The sequence below is a fragment of the Lacerta agilis genome, chromosome 16, assembly GCF_009819535.1.
Source record: "Lacerta agilis isolate rLacAgi1 chromosome 16, rLacAgi1.pri, whole genome shotgun sequence".
Classification (NCBI taxonomy): domain Eukaryota; kingdom Metazoa; phylum Chordata; class Lepidosauria; order Squamata; family Lacertidae; genus Lacerta; species Lacerta agilis.
In genome coordinates this window covers 12,879,319-12,892,755 of record NC_046327.1, presented here as the reverse complement: position 1 = coordinate 12,892,755, position 13,437 = coordinate 12,879,319, and the positions used below count along the sequence as shown (strand labels likewise).

The window sequence follows — 13,437 nt, the reverse complement described above, 5'->3', positions numbered from 1 at the left end:
ACAGTTGTACCTTAGATCCCAAACGCCTTGCGACTGTCAGGATAATGTTTTGGCTCCCGAATGCAAACCTGGAAGTGAGTGTTCCGGTTTTTGAATGTTTTTGGGAAGCCGAACATCCGATGTGGCTTCCATGGCTTCCAATTGAGTGCAGAAAGTTACTGCAGCCAATCAGAAGCCAAGCCTTGGTTGTCGAATGTTTTCAGAAGTCAAACGGACTTCCAGAATGGATTCTGTTCGACAACCAAGGTACAACTGTATGCATCTTTACATTTTGGGGGGCTTTTGTATAGGCAAACACTCAGTGGCAAGAGCGCATGTAGAGTTTAGAAAGTTCGACATTCAGTGGGCAGGACAACAAAGGTAATTCATCAGAAAGGGGGCCAATAGTCACAAAATTGTTCAAGAGCTGCTTTGAGGAAAGTTGAGTTTCAAGATAAAATAACAAAAAACCAAGTGTGTTTCAGAGCATTTGTTGTGGTTACTTCGTAATACATTGTTCCTCAGCACACGTGTGAAATATATATTTTCTTCTTCTGCTTCTCATACAACAGCCAAAGCGAGAGAAACAAACATCTCATTCGTGATGAAATATGTGAGCACAAACGGTAGGTACAGCTCAACACATTGGAGGTGTGCAAATTCCCCCTTTCAATGTTATATTGTATGTGTGAAAGAAATATCTGTGAGTTGCTTGCAGATCCATGGTGTGTGGAGCTCCTTAAATTGGATGGACAACATGTCAAATTAGATTAGACATGTGTAGCAACCCAATAACAAATTCCTGAAAGTCAATCTGTGTTCAAATCCCTTTACAAAGTGGACATCTTTAGCCATATTCAGCTGGAAGACCCACTCACATTAAAAGAACACTTGGGGGTGGGAGTGGTCATGCGCCCCCTTCCCCAGTGTCCCCACTCCTACTTTTGACCTTCACACATTCAGATTTGTATATTTCGTTTTTAGCAATCCGTGCACATACAGATTTGCAGTCACAGAGTATTCTCTCATGCTGCCCACATCTAATCAGAAACGCAAGCTGCTATCTTTTAAGAAAACCAGGAAAGACAATTCTTTTAACTCTTTTACCTTTCCCAGCCTGAAGTCTCAACCCTCCCTGACAGAGCTGCAATAGAGTAAAGAAGCAAACATAGCTCTGGGCACCAGCTTCACAGGCTGCAGATGAGAAAAATAACATTGGAGGAAGTCCATTTCAGTTTTGAAATGTTGACTATATAATGACTGAAAGGTAAGTCTCAAGATCAGAATAAAGTGAGCCAAAGTAGGGCTCAACAGAAACAAGCCACCAGCCATATGAACTTGTGCACAGCTATTTGAAGAAAAGCCAAAGTGTTTTCTTCTGTCAACTTTCTTTCCGCTCAACCCCCTCCACTCCAAGTATGAAGCAACCCACAAACGAAAATGTCACCAAATTTATTGCAACCCACAAACGAAAATGTCACCAAATTTATTGAGTTAGGACGTAACATATGCAGCACATTCTCAATACTTTGAGCCCTTGGAGAGTTTTTTCATTCTTCCAAAACTCACTCAAAGACTCACTGTCATTCTGATGGTGATGCCTTTACCCTGAAAAGTTAGAGCACCTCAATGACAACCTAGCCAGAATCACCCCCTCCCAAAAGTGAATGGGAATCACAAACAGCCAGATTTGAAGGGATTTATGATGTGTCCCTTGCAATTTTAGAAGAAGAGATGGAACATCTTAAGGATTCTCAGGAGTAGGGCATTCTGCCTTATGTAGATACTCCATAGTCGTCAACAACAACAACAACAACAACAACAATTCCTTCCAGTAGCACCTTAGAGACCAACTAAGTTTGTTCTTGGGTATGAGCTTTCGTGTGCATGCACACTTCTTCACACATTTTATTTTGTTTTGACTACGGCAGACCAACACGGCTACCTACCTGTAGTAATAATAATATTTATTTATTTATACATACATACCTCCACACATCTAGCTGGGTTTCCCCAGCCACTCTGGGTGGTTTCCAACAAAAGATTAAAAATACAATAAAACATCAGACATTAAAAACTTCCCTAAATAGGGCTGCCTTCAGATGTCTTCTAAAAGTCAAATAGTTGTTTATTTCCTTGACATCTGATGGGGTGAGTGTGTTCCACAGGGCCGGTGCCACTACCCAGAAGGCCCTCTGCCTGGTTCCCTGTAGTCTCACTTCTCACAGTGAGGGAACCTCCAGAAGGCCCTCAGAGCTGGACCTCAGTGTCTGGGCTGAATGATGGGGGTGGAGACACTCCTTCATTTGCAACTATAAGCTCTTAAGTGCAATATTTATTAAGGGTATGAAAAGAATTCTGTTCCACATCATTACTAGGTCTCCCATTTTGAGTCAAGAAACTGATGAATGTTCAATGAACAGCTGCAGAAGCCATGCCTTGCATTTAGAAGGTCCCACGTTCGAACTCGGCCATTTCCACTTAATAGATCTCAACAAAGGGAACCATTAGAAAAAATGGGGAGTCATTGTCAAAGCCTATGTTCAAGATGTTCAGTCATCACCTTGTATGGGCAGCCATCACAGCAGCATCCTTTGCTTGGATTCCTGCTGAATCCAAAAGTGATGGCTGTCAGTACTGAAGAAGCAAGAGGGATAATAAGGGAAAGGTTCAAAAATATGGCAGCAGTGTCTTGGTAGCAGTGTGGGCAGGGCCATTGGGGTAGACTCAGAGGGCGGAACGAAAAGGTTCTGACCATCCAACTTCTTAGATCCTGGCAGGCATACAATGATTGCGTTTTGAGCATTTCAAAACTTCATTCTCAATCTGTCAAGCAAATGTATGCCCTTTCTTCTTGTCAGAGATTCTCCCCTTCTGCTGTCACAGACACCCCATGCTGTTCCACTTTGCTAGAGTACCAGCTAGCTTGGCCTCTCTGCCACATTTTAAGCGGCCTGTTTCATGTTTCCTCCAAAAGGGAAGTTCAAAGTGGCTCAGCTGCCCTAATATTTTTTAAATAAAATAAAATAAAATAAAAAAGCACAGGGGAGGGTATCAAACACACCAGAGGAGAAACAGAGCCTTTTCCAATTGAAGTCAAAACTGCCCGAGAAAACTGCTGGCACTACAACTTTTTTTAAAAAAAGAAAGAAAGAAAGAAAACTGCTGTGTTGTTTCTCTGTGCAGCTGTCACACCTACCAGGAAGCTAGGTCTCAACCCCCACCCCCCACCCTCATTCACACAGATGGCATTTTGTGGTGCAAAGGAGACGAAGAGAAAGAGAACCAGGGTGAGGAGAAACCGATGTCCTACAGAGCCCTGGACGAAACAGGATGAAAAGTCATCTTTTATTTTATCACAAAATAGAGCTTCACACTTCCTGGATTCCTCTCCCCCTCATGCTGGCTGCTCAGAGGAACTGACAGCGTAACAGGCTTCCGATTAGGAGCAAGGTCTGCAGCTGATATGTGCACTTTGAAAAAGCATTCTACACCAGTGTTTTTCAACCTTTTTTGGGCAAAGGCACACTTGTTTCATGAAAAAAATCACGAGGCACACCATCATTAGAAAATGTTAAAAAAATTAACTCTGTGCCTATATTGACTATATATAAAGTAATTCTCTTGAATTTTTCAATTTTTCCCACGGCACACCAGGCAACATCTCGCGGCACACTAGTGTGCCGCGGAACAGTGGTTGAAAAACACTGTTCTACACAATATGCACAGTTCATTCATTTAAGAGGACTGGCAAAGCCCTGACCTTCTGGAGCAGACTTGTCTTCAAAGAAGCTGCATTGCTGGAGCATGGGGTGGGTGAACGCGCTCCCACTGTTCTCATTTGCAAGACTGATAAAATCATATCAGGAGAGCAGAATACTTCTTTCAAAAGCAGGGTAACTTTTTGGTAAGAGGAAGCACAGGAAGCCAAAGAGTATATAGGTTACTATGCCAAAATCTGTTCTACCCTCCCTCCCTCCTGCAAAAAACAACAACCCTGTTTACAGGTACGCCCTGTTCCCACTGGACTGCTGAGTAAACAAGGGACTTTCCAGTAACAATGCTGATAGCAACCAAAGCAGAATCCATGACTAATCCAAGGTCAGAGTCAAAGCAAGTAGGGTCAGGTGAGAAGTAAAGTCAGAGCAGTCCGTGATCAGGTTTAAGGACACGGGTGGCACTGTGGTCTAAACCACTGAGCCTCTTGGGCTTGCCGATCAGAAGGCCGGCGGTTCGAATCCATGTGAGGGGGTGAGCTCCCGTTGCTCTGTCCCAGCTCCTGCCAACTAGCAGTTTGAAAGCACAACAGTGCAAGTAGATAAATAGGTACTGCTGCGGTGGGAAGGTAAACAGCGTTTCCGTGCGCTCTGGTTTCTGTCATGGTGTTCCATTGCTCCAGAAGCAGTCTAGTCATGCTGGCAACATGACCCGGAAAGATGTCAGTGGACACACGCCAGCTCCCTCGGCCTGAAAGCGAGATGAGTGCAGCACCCCATAGTCACCTTTGACTGGACTTAACCGTGCAGGGGTCCTTTACCTTTACCTTAGGTTTAGCATAGGCAGAAGATCTGATAGCCAGCACTGGAGTTGGGAACCACATCCCAACCTCAGTCAACTCCTATCAATTTCCTTCTCTCCAGAGGTCAGTCTCCCTAAGTGTTTTTCTCCCAAGGAGACTTGTACCCCTTTTCCAGATGGGCCAGGTTTCTACCTGGCATTTCAGATAGATAGAAGGGATCTTAGGGAGATTCTTGTGTGGAAGAAACACACAGCTAGGGTTTCCTTTTCCTTTCCTTTTGCAGCATCTCATTACTGATAGCAGTGATAACCTATTATTAATGACAATTTCACATTGATTAAAGTGTTGATTCCTGTTTCCTTTGTGCCCAACATGGGAAATTATAGAAATACATACTGGCACAGAGTCAATCAATCAAAGAGAAGTGCTTAAAGGAGCCACATAAGAACCTATGAACAATGATGACACACAAATATATTACTGGGGCAACGAGTAATCGAAACTACTTGCAGACACCGATATGCTGAGAGTCAACAGCTTTCCTATCAAAGACAGAGTTAAGAAGTAACTCACTAATAGCAGATTTGAATTCCTCTATAGTTCCATCCTCATTTCACAGATTGTGATATATCGGTATATTGTGGTGATATATCAAGATGTTGAAAACCAGACATTGCTCATCCCTACACTTCACGATGTGTGAACGGAGGCAATTCGGTTCTGACAGAACTCATACTTGTATTTGTGTTAAATTAATCCTTAAAATTAGCTCTACTCTATTGACTAAAGTTAAAAGTCACAGGAACAATATGAAGCCTAATGTTTTGCTTTCAGCAAAACAAAGATTACAAAGAATACAGCGCATTCAAATTTAACCAGGAAATGAATAATATGGCAATTATGTGGCGCGTTTCACCATGGCAACGCCACAAAGCGAAGGTACACAATTTCTGGAAACAATCTTAACCCACATTAAATATTTTTGTTACCAACCACTATTTTAGAATGTTCTCAATTGTACATCAAGTACCTGCTGTCAACAATGTATTAGGATGTCAGGGTGCTTTGCATAAAATGAGTAAAGCTTCCTCGCCTTCTTGAAAAGCAACAGTTATTTTGCGCAAACCACATGTTCTCAGGCACGCTAACTGTAGGGTACAAACGTCCTCTTTTTTTGGGCGCGGCAATGTATAAGTATTCGAAAGATGGAGGGCACAAGGAGAAGGGGACGACAGAGAATGAGATGGTTGGACAGTGTTCTCGAAGCTACTAACGTGAGTTTGGCCAAGCAGTGAAGGATAGGCGTGCCTGGCGTGCTCTGGTCCATGGGGTCATGAAGAGTCGGACACGACTGAACGACTGAACAACAACAACATAAGTATTCACTCCAGGTTATTGTTTTCTCAGTCCAGTTACTTTGGAATATAAAAGATAACTCATATTATTACGTAATAATAATAATAATAATAATAATAATAATAATAATAATAATATAGTGCCCTTTCTGTTCAGGACTCATGTCTGTTGCATCCTCCTCAGGCAGCCCTGCATCATCGCGGAGTAGCACAAGACTAGCAGGGCAGCATGACTGCTCTCCTTGGGCACATGACTGTTGCGCCTGCCAAGGATCATGGGTGGGCAGGGGTGCAGTAAAATGCCCCCCCAATGCACTCGGGATCTATTCCCAGGCCACCACGTTTGCTCCTTTGCTTCCTTTAAGTGTTAAATAGAAGTACGTCGAGTTACAAGGTGCACTCTCTCCTTACAGCCTCTGCGTTCAACTTGTTCCAATTTTACATTAAAATAATTATAACCCCATGAAAATTGCTGGCATGCTGGTACTTATTGCACATAATTTGGGACCATACAATAGGTGGAGGTAATTTTGGTTCTATTTCAGAAATATCTTTAGGCATGCAATAACAGTTGGCTATTAAATAATTCCCCAGATATTCCGTAAGAAAATGTATTCTGCTGGGGAAACACATGAGCTTGCATAAATAGAGCTGGTAGGCCGTATTAATCCGAATGCTTTTGTCATACACCTATTAACTACAGGAAAGCCAATTAGAGGAAAAACCACTCCACCAATTGAAGGCCACTTTTCATGTTTGTTTTGTATCTAAAAGGGCTTGTTGTTGACAAAGGCTAACCTAGCATTGCGGGCAAAAAAAATTCTCCATTCAGCTCCACTCCCACATGAAACCGACTCGCGGTATGGAGAAAGTACACTCTGGAAAAATCAATATTGCCTATACCAAATTTATGTGAATGTATTACTGCTATCTGCACAGTTATAAAATGTCACAGACTGCCTCCACAGAGTCCTAGCTAAAGCTTTTAAAAAACGTAGTCCTCTCCCTAACTAGAGGAGCACCCCAATGTTCAAATGGCCAAAATCCAAAATTAAAGTGAAAGAGATGCAGTGGATATTAAAAGGATTCATTGTGTGTGTTTTATCATGCTGAATAATAACCAGAGATATGTATGTTCCAGAGCTATAATCATACGATACCTGAAACCTGGGCTGAGTAAAAACACCCTTGTCTGGAAAGCTGTTACATTCACTGAATTGTCATTTCTAGAAAATTCTTTCCAGTAGCACCTTAGAGACCAACTGAGTTTGTTCTTGGTATGAGCTTTAGTGTGCATGCACACTTCTTCAGATACACTGAAACAGAAGTCACCAGATCCTTAAATATAGTGAGGGAGTGGGGAGGGGTATTACTCAGAAGGGTGGTGGGAATGGGTGATCAGCTGATAGGTGTGGAAAACCTCTTGACGACTCTTAACGGCTGCAATTAGTCTTGCAGGGAAAGGCAAGGGGTGTATTGTGTATGCAATCAAATGCCAACAGTGCCCTTCAGCTCCCTATATTGGACAAACAGGCCAAACCCTACGCCAAAGGATAAATGGACATAAATCTGATATCAGGAATCACAAGACAGAGAAACCAGTAGGAGAACACTTCAATCTCCCAGGACATTCTATAAAAGATCTCAAAGTAGCTGTCTTAATACAAAGAAATTTCAGAAATAGACTGGAAAGAGAAGTGGCTGAATTGCAACTAATCACCAAACTTAAAACCATGGAGAAACCTGATCTGAACAAAGACATTGGATTCTTATCTCATTATACATAACAAAGCTATCTTTAGCCATCTCACCCCTTGCCTTTCCCTGCAAGACTAATTGCAGCCGTTAAGAGTCGTCAACAGGTTTTCCACACCTATCAGCTGATCACCCATTCCCACCACCCTTCTGAGTAATACCCCTCCCCACTCCCTCACTATATTTAAGGATCTGGTGACTTCTGTTTCAGTGTATCTGAAGAAGTGTGCATGCACACGAAAGCTCATACCAAGAACAAACTCAGTTGGTCTCTAAGGTGCTACTGGAAAGAATTTTCTATTTTGTTTCGACTATGGCAGATCAACACGGCTACCCACCTGTAACTTGTCATTTCTAGATACTGTCTGCTGCTAGGTTATTTGGTGTCCACTTAGGTTATCTGCCTTCTGATGTATGTGTGTGTATCACCTTTCCACATGGAATGTAAAATACATTACAAATAACAATCGGTGATGTTATCCTCTGAGTATAACCTCTGAAATCAGTGAATCAAGTCTATTGATTTCAGTGGGTATCCTCAGCAAACAATACAGCTGGCTTATCTGAAACCAATAAACAACTTCATATTCTGGTTTGTTTTCAGTCAAATCAAATTAGAATGTTTTCATCTCAAATTTCCCTCTCTGTGAAATGCCCTCCCATCAGATGTCAATGAGAGAAATAACTATACAACTTGGAGAAAACATCTGAAGGCAGCCCTGTATTGGGAGGTTTTTAGTGTTTGATTTTTTATTATATTTTTACATGTGTTGGAAGCCACCCAGAGTGGAGGAATAAATAATAAAATTGTTTGTTTGTTTGTTGTTGTTGTTGTTGTTATATTTTAAATGAGATCCCTGGCTACTGACAGCTTATTTTATGCTATTTTATGTTAATCTACCAATGGTTCTCAAATTGCTTTGTAGTCTTGAATCTTCTCTGACCATTACAAATTATCCCACCAGTAGTAAGCATAAGGTTTTGTTATTTGCAGGCTTTTTTTGCAATATTTTTTTTACGGCCGGAACTTGCTGGAACTCAATACCAGCACCTCTCAGGTTGGTGCTATCGCCATTATAAGAGAAGGAGGGAAGTGTTCATGGTGAGTTCTGGCACCTCTTTTTCTAGAAAAATAGCACTGGTATGTTGAAATATCAAGCAACCTTTCTTACGCATTGGAGTGATCATTCTTTTGGGAGACCAGGCTAAAACTAAGCAATTGATACACATTTTAATCTTGAACATAGGAAGTCCTAAGCACATGTATAAAGGGGGGAACGACATGTTAGGGTAATGTGTCATGTTGTTGTTGTTGTTCAGTCGTTCAGTCGTGTCTGACTCTTCGTGACCCCATTGACCAGAGCACGCCAGGCACGCCTATCCTTCACTGCCTCCCACAGTTTGGCCAAACTCATGTTAGTAGCTTCGAGAACACTGTCCAACCATCTCATCCTCTGTCGTCCCCTTCTCCTTGTGCCCTCCAACTTTCCCAACATCAGGGTCTTTTCCAGGGAGTCTTCTCTTCTCATGAGGTGGCCAAAGTACTGGAACCTCAACTTCAGGATCTGTCCTTCTAGTGAGCACTCAGGGCCGATTTCCTTGAGAATGGATAGGTTTGATCTTCTTGCAGTCCATGGGACTCTCAAGAGTCTCCTCCAGCACCATAATTCAAAAGCATCAATTCTTCGGCGATCAGCCTTCTTGATGGTCCAGCTCTCTTGATGGTCATACCCTACCACATACTGAAAAGCAAATTCAAAGGTGGATATTTCCAACACCACACTTTTGCTACTGCACAGGGATACCTTTTTGTATCATAATCTTGTGTGCTAGTGGAAATGTTCCCATTTGCCTCTCATACTTTACTAACTACAGTTCCCAGGATTCCTTTAAATGTGCCATGGATGTGCTTTAAATGTATGGTGTGCATCTGCCCAAGGGGAAAACAAACACATCAAGCAAACATGTCCACCTACCCCTAGAAGCTGAGGCTTTTTGTGTGTGCGATCGAGTTAATTTTTGAAATGCATGAAAGAAAACAAGAAGCAAAATTGTTCACACAATGTAAGAATGGATTTGTAACAATGTAATTCACAGAATGAGTGGCAGCAAATTATAGTAAAAGAGCAGAGCAGTTCTCCATTGTTTAAATTTCTGTTCTAAATGGTAAAGAGATAAGTATACTTGGCTGATTCTCTGCTTATTGTCTAAATTTGTTGGCCAAGAAGGGAGGAGGGAGAGCACAACCACTTTAAAGGGGTAAATGTTAAGTGTTATTTTTCTTCCTTAATAGCTAGACCACTCAAAATCATAATGCTGTGATTAATTTGGAAAGCTTTTACTCTTTGTTCCACCTGCATCTAATTAGAAATGTCATGGTTTAGAATAATAATAATAAATAAATAAACTTGGGAAATTGGGAAGCCAATTATGAACGCAGTTGCTAGGACCTCTGTTGCATCTGCTTTCTGGCAAGTTCAAAGATTGTGCATCACTCTATCCCAGACCAAACACAGCAACCCGAATAGATTAAAAATGTAACAGGATCAGACTTTGTGTTTTGTTCTACTGGCACAGCATTTCCACAAGGATTATGTACTTAATTGAACATATGCAGACCTCAGAATGGGAGCTCGCAAATAGTTCACACTTGCCACAAAGCACACACATTTCCCTGTTCCGGCAATGAGTGATGCCAAACAGCTTTCCAGTCACAGTAACAGCCAAGCACACATTACTGGCTGAAAGGGCAGCATGCCATTGTACATGTCAGCATGGTTTGATGTGCAGCAAAATCTCCCGTTCTGTGTACATACCACTGGGTGGAGATGGTGTGGGGATGTCTTAGCTCAATGCGCATTATCAACGTCTGCCAACATTAGCAGTAGGGTCAGGCTGAAGCTAGGTTGAGCAGCTACTCACTCACTCCTCGTATGCATCACAACCAACCAAGGCAAGTGCCTAGGCTGCTCTTGATGCTTCAACTAGTAGCCCTCACTGTTGCTCAGCCTCATTTCAGTGTTAAAGACTTGAGGGAGACTATATGGAGCTTGCAGAAATGACCGGGAGAATCCGCAACCAGAGAGACGACACGGTGGAAGAAGAATGGAGGAAATTAAAATTGTATTAAAAAAAATATTGTAAGATTTAAAGTTGGATTTTTTGAAAATAAGGACAGGCTGTTATACTAAGGTCGAGTTTAAATGATGTGAATATAGGAGTGAGGTAAGATGTAGAGATAGAGTTAGAAATTGTTATATTGTTATACTTTTAAGTAAATGATAAGAGAAGGTTAGAAAATTGTAGATATTAGAAGTAGATTAGATATTGATTAATTGGGAAGTTACCTAAGATATTTGCAAGGGACGCAGTTGGAGGAGACAGGAGGAAGTCCGATTAAGATGTGAGGAAATTACAGATTTTTTAAGAGAATAGATTCTTTTTTGGTGTAGTGTTTTTTGTATTTTTTATTTTTGTTTAATGTAGTTTGTTTGAAATGTCTTTTGTTGTTTTTCGATGTTTTGCTTAAAAATTCTTCAATAAATATTATTATTTTTTAAAAAATAAAGACTTGAGGGAGGGGAAGGAGGAAAAAATGGGGGTGAAATAAAATTCTGGAGTGGAAAGAAGTTAGCATGGAGGTCCAGGTAGTGAAGGGGGAAACAATGGACAAATAAGGCAGGGCAACTATGGATAGGAAGAATAATGGAAGAAATGAGTTGTCGGCTTCAGGTGAGATTCAGCCATGTTGCTAATGCAGATAGCTCGGAATACATGAAATCAAATATAAAAATGCTTGCTTGCTCAGTTTCTTTCCAAAGAGCAAGGGGAAAGCCCTCCAAATCTAGCTAGCAAGCTGGTCACAAATTATCTGGTTCATTTGCAGGTTAATATTTTGGGGGTGCATCTTGTGGTCTCACACTGTAAGTTTTGCTTTGCTATTTTGTGCATTATTTAATTGCTTGGTTGTTGTTTTTTTTAAAAAAATGGTCTATTGCATATTTTACTATTATTTTGGTTCAGGTGGTATTGTAAACTTCCCTGGGATAAATATTATGAAGAGCAGTATATAAACGTCCTGAATAAATAAATAAATTACTATATAAGGTAAAGAAACTCATCGGTGAGATACTCAGGCTGCCATCCTAAACACACTTATGAGGGAGTCAGTCCTATTACATGCAACAGGACATGCAAATGAGTAAAGATGCATTAGATGGGGTGTTCCCCATTAGTCAGCTGGTCTTCATTTATTCCACGCACAACACTTTGCTTTATCCCCCCCCCCCCCAAAAAAAAATAATTCAAACTTATCAGAGCTTTAAAAAGTGGAGGAGAGAAAGCAACAGGCAGACCAGATAATACAGACCACAGTAAGCAAAACTCTGAAAGAACATCATGAAGATTAGAATAAAACATTAACTAATACTTTTTTTCCTCATGCTGAGGCAGAGGGGTTTCATTTTTACCCAACAAAGCTCTGGGTCACCACAGAGGGTAATAGATAGATTTTCTCTTCCTGTGATAAAACCAAAAGAATCATTTGATTCATAAATACTGATATCTAAAGAATGAGAACTTGAAGAGGGTATTTCAGAGGAGACGGTAATTAAAGATCCTATCTCCTGGAGTTTTAGTTCCCTTACAGAGAAGCTTTTATTGAATTATTAGCAGTTTCTGGATTATCCTAAACAGTAACCTTTCTGATACGAAGTGTTTTGAGTGCTGATTTTTAATTAGGGATAGCTGCACCACAGAACAGTTCTATCAAAATCCGAAGAGAGTCGTCAAAGTCCATCGGCCTTTCATTGTTGTGTCTGTCATGAGATTCCTTTTTTTAACATTCACAGACAGATTACTGCTAGTACATGCAAGTCTCAATTCTGTCCCTTTTAAGGGCTCATTCTTATGTTACCTTTGAGGTGCAGTTGATGTTGATGTGGAAAGTAAATATGAATTACAGGAGGGATAGGGTACCAGTCAGTGCTGGATTTACATACAGTTGTACCTCAGGTTACGTCCGCTTCAGGTTACGTATTTTCGTGTTACGTACTCTGGTAGCCTGGAAGTTTTTTCGGTGTGCGCATGTTCCACGCATGCACAGAAGCGTTCTACGCAGTTCACGCATAGTGCAATTTCTGGGTTACGAACGGCACCCCGGAACCAATTAAGTACGTAACTCGAGGTACCACTGTATAAGCTAAACAAGCTATAGCTTAGGGCCCCTCTCTTGGGGACCCCCCAAGAATATACTTCTTCTTAATTGTATTTCACTATTAATATACTTCTTCTTAATTGTATTTCAGTTCAACAATTACTTTGATAAAATACATATATTGTTATGTGCAAATGGCTTTAGATACCTATTGGGTCCATAAATTACCATATAGCATGTATTCAACACAAAAATAGGTACAATTTGTAGTTGACAAAGGACAGCTGGACATATAAAGGGCCCAATTACCTTTAGTAGCTTAGGGCCTCATCAGACCTAAATCCAACCCTGGTAGCAGTGACCCTCCACATCAGGGGCCAGCAACGTTTTCCGGTCCATGAGCACTTTTGGATTTCAGAGTGAGAGCTGTGAGCGCAATCTCCTCCAGTCATGCTCTCTCTTCCCTACTGGATCACCCCCACCCCACCCCATGACAAAGAAAGAGTAAGCATGTGCACACAGTTCACTTTTCAAACTGATTGGGGGGTAAGAGTCAGTTCTGCTAGAATTAATCTGAACCTTGAAAAACACACAGAGGAGTGCTATTCAATCGAGTTTTACTCAGGGTTGGCCAACTGAAATGAATGGGTCTTAATTTCAGTGGGTTTACTCTG

The 13,437-nt window shown here is 41.2% G+C and overlaps 1 protein-coding gene across 3 annotated transcripts in view; it reads right to left on the bottom strand.

Annotated features, from left to right (window-relative positions):
* Positions 1 to 13,437, bottom strand: part of LINGO2 (leucine rich repeat and Ig domain containing 2) — a 580,298-nt gene that overhangs the window by 349,491 nt on the left and 217,370 nt on the right. Inside the window, exon 4 of one of the 3 annotated variants that reach the window (XM_033173426.1) lies at positions 1,087 to 1,173. The exons of the other annotated variants lie outside the window; for them this stretch is intronic. The gene's annotated coding sequence lies outside the window, so the exon portion shown is untranslated. The remainder of the gene's footprint in view (positions 1 to 1,086; positions 1,174 to 13,437) is intronic. 3 annotated transcript variants of the gene reach the window in all.